The sequence below is a fragment of the Monodon monoceros genome, unplaced genomic scaffold (genome assembly GCF_005190385.1).
Source record: "Monodon monoceros isolate NGI ecotype Baffin Bay Population unplaced genomic scaffold, NGI_Narwhal_1 Super_Scaffold_2, whole genome shotgun sequence".
Classification (NCBI taxonomy): Eukaryota; Metazoa; Chordata; class Mammalia; order Artiodactyla; family Monodontidae; genus Monodon; species Monodon monoceros.
The window spans coordinates 48,898,504-48,904,503 of record NW_021703776.1 but is presented as its reverse complement, the minus strand read 5'-3'; positions in this window follow the sequence as shown (position 1 = coordinate 48,904,503).

The window sequence follows — 6,000 nt, the reverse complement described above, 5'->3', positions numbered from 1 at the left end:
TTGTCATTTGTTTCTAGGTATTTTTTGAATTCCTCTTTGTTTTCTTCAGTGATCTCTTGCTTATTAAATAATGTATTGTTTAGCCTCCATGTGTTTGTATTTTTTACAGATTTTTTCCTGTAATTGATATCTAGTCTCGTCGCGTTGTGGTCAGAAAAGATACTTGATATGATTTCAATTTTCTTAAATTTACCAAGGCTTGACGTGTGGCCCAAGATATGATCTATCCTGCAGAATGTTCCATGAGCATTTTAGAAGAAAGTGTATTCTGTTGTTTATGGATGGAATGTCCTATAAATATCAATTAAGTCCATCTTGTTTAATGTGTCATTTAAAGCTTGTGTTTCCTTATTTATTTTCATTTTGGATGATCTGTCCATTGGTGAAAGTGGGGTGTTAATGTCCCATACAATGATTGTGTTACTGTCGATTTTATGGCTGTTAGTATTTGCCTTAAGTATTGAGGTGCTCCTATGTTGGGTGCATAAATATTTACAATTGTTATATCTTCTTCTCGGATTGATCCCTTGATCATTATGTAGTGTCCTTCTTTGTCTCTTCTAATAGTCTTTATTTTAAAGTCTATTTTGTCTGATATGAGAATTGCTACTCCAGGTTTCTTTTGTTTTCCATTTGCATGGAATATCTTTTTCCTTCCCCTCACTTTCAGTCTGTATGTGTCCCTAGGTCTGAAGTGGGTCTCTTGTAGACAGCATATATACGGGTCTTGTTTTTGTATCTATTCAGCCAGTCTATGTCTTTTGGTTGGAACATTTAATCCATTTATATTTAAGGTAATTATTGATATGTATGTTCCTATTACCATTTTCTTAATTGTTTTGGTTTTGTTATTGTAGGTCTTTTCCTTCTCTTGTGCTTCCTGCCTAGAAAAGTTACTTTAGCATTTGTTGTAAAGTTGGTTTGGTTGTGCTGAATTCTCTTAGCTTCTGCTTCTCTGTAAAGTTTTTAATTTCTCTGTCAAATCTGAATGAGATCCTTGCTGGATAGAGTAATCTTGGTTGTAGGTTTTTCCCTTTCATTACTTTAAATATGTCCTGCCACTCCCTTCTGGCTTGCAGAGTTTCTGCTGAATGATCAGCTGTTAACCTTATGGGGATTCCCTTGTGTGTTATTTGTTGTTTTTCCCTTGCTGCTTTTAATATTTTTTCTTTGTATTTAATTTTTGATAGTTTGATTAATATGTGTCTTGGCACGTTTCTCCTTGGATTTATCCTGTATCAGAGTCTCTGTGTTTCCTGGACTTGATTAACTATTTCCTTACCCATATTAGGGAAGTTTTCAACTATAATCTCTTCAAACATTTTCTCAGTCCCTTTCTTTTCCTCTTCTTCTTCTGGGACGCCTATAATTTGAATATTGGTGCATTTAACATTGTCCCAGAGGCCTCTGAGACTGTCCTCAATTCTTTTCATTCTTTTATCTTTATTATGCTCTGCAGTAGTTATGTCCACTATTTCATCTTCCAGGTCACTTATCCATTCTTCTGCCTCAGTTATTCTGCTATTGATCCCTTCTAGAGAATTTTTAATTTCATTTATTGTGTTGTTCATGATTGTTTGCTCTTTATTTCTTCTAGGTTCTTGTTAATCATGTCTTGTGTTTTCTACATTCTATTTCCAAGATTTTGGATCATCTTTACTATCATTACTCTGAATTCTTTTTCAGTTAGACTGCCTATTTCCTCTTCATTTATTAGGTCTGGTGGGTTTTTGCCTTGCTCCTTCATCTGCTGTGTGTTTCCATGTCTTCTCATTTTGCTTAACTTACTGTGTTTGGGGTCTCCTTTTCACAGGCTGCAGGTGTGTAGTTCCCATTGTTTTTGGTGTCTGCCCCCTTGGCTAAGGTTGGTTCAGTAGGTTGTGTAGGCTTTCTAGTGGAGGGGACTAGTGCCTGTGTTCTGGTGGATGAGGCTGGATCTTGTCTTTCTGGTGGGCAGGTCCACATCTGGTGGTGTGTTTTGGGGTGCCTGTGACCTTATTATGATTTTAGGCAGCCTCTCTGCTAATGGGTGGGGTTGTGTTCCTGTCTTGCTAGTTGTTTGGCATAGGGTGTCCAGCACTGTAGGTTGCTGGTCGTTGAGTGGAGCTGGGTCTTGGCTTTGAGATGGAGATCTCTGGGAGATTTTTGGTGTTTAATATTACATGGAGCTGTGAGGTCTCTTGTGTACCAGTGTCCTGAACTTGGCTCTCCACCTCAGAGGCACAGCCCTGACGCCTGGCTGGAGCACCAAGAGCCTGTTATCCACATGGCTCAGAATAAAAGGGAGAAAAAAAGAAAGAAAAAGATAAAATAAGTTATTAAAATAAAAAGTAAAAAATAATTATTAAAAATTTTTTTAAGTAATTAAAAAAAAGGAAAGAAAGAAGAGAACCAAACCAAAAAAGATATACACCAATGATAACAAGCACTGAAAACTATACTAAAACAAAACAAAACAAAAAAAACACAAAGAAACGGACAGACAGAACCCTAGGACAAATGGTAAAAGCAAAGCTATACAGACAAAATCACGCACAGCAGCATACGCATACACACTCACAAAAAGAGAAAAAGGGAAAAAAAAAATGTATCATTGCTCCCAAAGTCCACCTCCTCAATTTGGTATGATTCGTTGTCTATTCAGGTATTCCACAGACGCAGGGTATATCAAGTTGACTGTGGAGGTTTAATCTGCTGCTCCTAAAGATGCTGGGAGAGATTTCCCTTTCTCTTCTTTGTTCGTACAGCTCCTGGGATTCAGCTTTGGATTTGGCCCTGCCTCTGCATGTAGGTCACCTGAGGGTGTCCGTTCTTTGCTCAGACAGGATGGGGTTAAAGGAGCAGCTGCTTCGGGGGCTCTGGCTCACTCAGGCTTGGGGAGGGAGGGGTACGGAGTGCAGGGCAAGCCTGCAGCGGCAGAGGCCAGTGTGGTGTTGCACCAGCCTGAGGCGCCATGTGTTCTCCTGGGGAAGTTGTCCCTGGATCCCGGGACCTTGGCAGTGGCGGGCTGCACAGGCTCCTGGGAGGGGAGGTGTGGATAGTGCTCTGTGCTTGTACACAGGCTTCTTAGTGGCTGCAGCAGCAGACTTAGCGTCTCATGCCCGTCTCTGGGGTCCGCGCTGATAGCCACGGCTCACGCCCGTCTCTGGAGCTCCTTTAAGCAGCCCTCTTAATCCCCTCTCCTCGCGCACCAGAAAACAAAGAGGCAAGCAAAAGTCTTTTGCCTCTTTGGCAGTTTCAGACCTTTTCCCGGACTCCTTCCCGGCTAGCTGTGGCACACTAGCCCCCTTCAGGCTGTGTTCATGCAGCCAACCCCCATCCTCTCCCTGGGATACAACTGAAGCCAGAGCCTCAGCTCCCAGCCCCCACACATCCCGGTGGGTGAGCAGACAAGCCTCTTGGGCTGGTGAGTGCTGGTCGGCACCGATCCTCTGTGTGGGAATCTCTCCGCTTTGCCCTCTGCACCCTTGTTGCTGCGCTCTCCTCTGTGGCTCCAAAGCTTCCCCCCTCCGCCACTCACAGTCTCCGCCCACGAAGGGGCTTTCTAGTGTGTGGAAACCTTTCCTCCTTCACAGCTCCCTCCCACTGGTGCAGGTCCCGTCCCTATTCTTTAGTCTCTGTTTTTTCTTTTTTCTTTTGCCCTACCCAGGTATGTGGGGAGTTTCTTGCCTTTTGGGAGGTCTGAGGTCTTCTGCCAGCGTTCAGTAGGTGTTCTGTAGGAGTTGTTCCACAAGTAGATGTATTTCTGAAGTATGTATGGGGAGGAAGGTGATCTCTGTGTCTTACACTTGCGCCATCTTGAAGCTCCTCCCTAGAATAGACTTTAAAATAAAGACTGCTACAAGAGATAAGGAGGGACACTACATAATGATCAAAGGATCAATCCAAGAAGAAGATATAACAATTTTAAATGTTTATGCACCCAACATAGGAGTACTTCAATACATAAGGCAAATGCTAACAACCATGAAAGGAGAAATCAACAGTAACACAATAATATTAGGGAGCTTTAACACCCCATTTACACCAATGGGCAGATCATCCAAACAGAAAATAAATAAGGACACACAAGCTTTAAATGACACAATAGACCTGATAGATCTAATTGATATTTATAGAACATTCCACGCAAAAGTGGCAGAATACACTTTCTTCTCAAGTGCACATGGAACATTCTCCAGTATAGATCACATCTTGGGTCACAAATCAAGCCTCAGAAAATTTAAGAAAATTGAAATCGTATCAAGCATCTTTTCTGACAACAGTGTAATGAGATTGGAAATCAATAACAGGAAAAAAAATGTAAAAAACACAAATACATGGAGGCTAAACAGTGTACCACTAAATAACCAAGAGATCACTGAAGAAATCAAAGAAGAAATTTAAAAAACATAGAAATAAATGACAACAAAAACACTATGACCCAAAACCTATGGGATGCAGCAAAAGCAGTTCTAAGAGGGAAGTTTATAGCAATACAATCTCACCTCAAGAAACAAGAAAAATCTCAAATAAACAATCTAACCCTACACTTAAAACAACTAGAGAAAGAGGAGCAAAGAAAGCCCAAAGTCAGTAGAAGGTAAGAAATCATAAAGATCAGAGAAGAAATAAATGAAATAGAAATGAAGAAAACAATAGCAAAGATCAATAAAAATAAAAGCTGGGGGCTTCCCTGGTGGTGCAGTGGTTGAGGGTCCGCCTGCCAATGCAGGGGACACGGGCTTGTGCCCCGGTCCGGAGGATCCCGCATGCCGTGGAGCAGCTGGGCCCGTGGGCCATGGCCGCTGAGCCTGTGCATCCGGGGCCTGTGTTCCATGGCGGTAGGGGCTGCAGCAGTGAGAGGCCCGTGTATCGCAAAAATAAATAAATAAATAAATAAATAAAAGCTGCTTCTTTGAAAAGATAAACAAAATTGATAAATACTTATCCAGAGTCATCAAGAAAAAAAGGGAGAAGACGCAAATCAATAAAATTAGAAATTAAAAAGGAGAAATCACAACTGACACTGCAGAAACACAAAGGATTAAAGAGTCTATTACAAACAACTATAAGCCAATAAAATGGACAACCATGAAGAAATGGACACATTCTTGGAAAGGTACAATTTTCCAAGACTGAACCAGGAAGAATTAGAAAATATAAGCAGAACTATCACAAGTAATGAAATCGAAACCATAATTAAAAATCTTCCAACAAACAAAAGTTCAGAACCAGACGGCTTCACAGGCAAATTCTCTCAAACATTTAGAGAATAGCTAACACCGTTCCTTCACAAACTCTTCCAAAATATTGCAGAGGAAGAAACACTCCCAAATTCATTCTACAAAGCCACCATCACCCTGATTCCAAAACCAGAAAAAGAGATCACAGAAAAAGAAAATTATAGACCAATATCACTGATGAACATAGATGAAAAAATCGTGAACAAAATACTAGCAAACAGAATCTAACAGCACATTAAAAAGATCATATACCATGATCAAGTGTGATATATCCACGGAGTGCAAGGATTCTTCAATATACGCAAATCAATCAATGTGATACACCACATTAACAAATTAAGGAATAAAAACCGTATGATCATCTCAGTGGATGCAGAAAAAGCTTTTGACAAAATTCAACACCATTTATGATAATAACTCTCCAGAAATTGGGCATAGAGGGAACCTACCTCAACATAATAAAGGCTATATATGACAAACCCACAGCAAGCATCATACTCAATGGTGAAAAACTGAAAGCATTTCCACTAGGATCAGGAACAAGACAAGGATGTCCACTCTTGCCACTGATATTCAACATAGTTTTGGAAGTCCCAGCTACAGCAATCAGAGAAGAAAAAGAACTAAAAGGAATCCAAATTGGAAAAGAAGAAATAAAACTGTCACTGTTTGCCAATCACATGATACCATACATAGAAAATCCTAAGATGCCACCAGAAAACTACTAGAACTAATCAGTGAATTTGGTAAGGTTGCAGGATACAAAATTAATGCA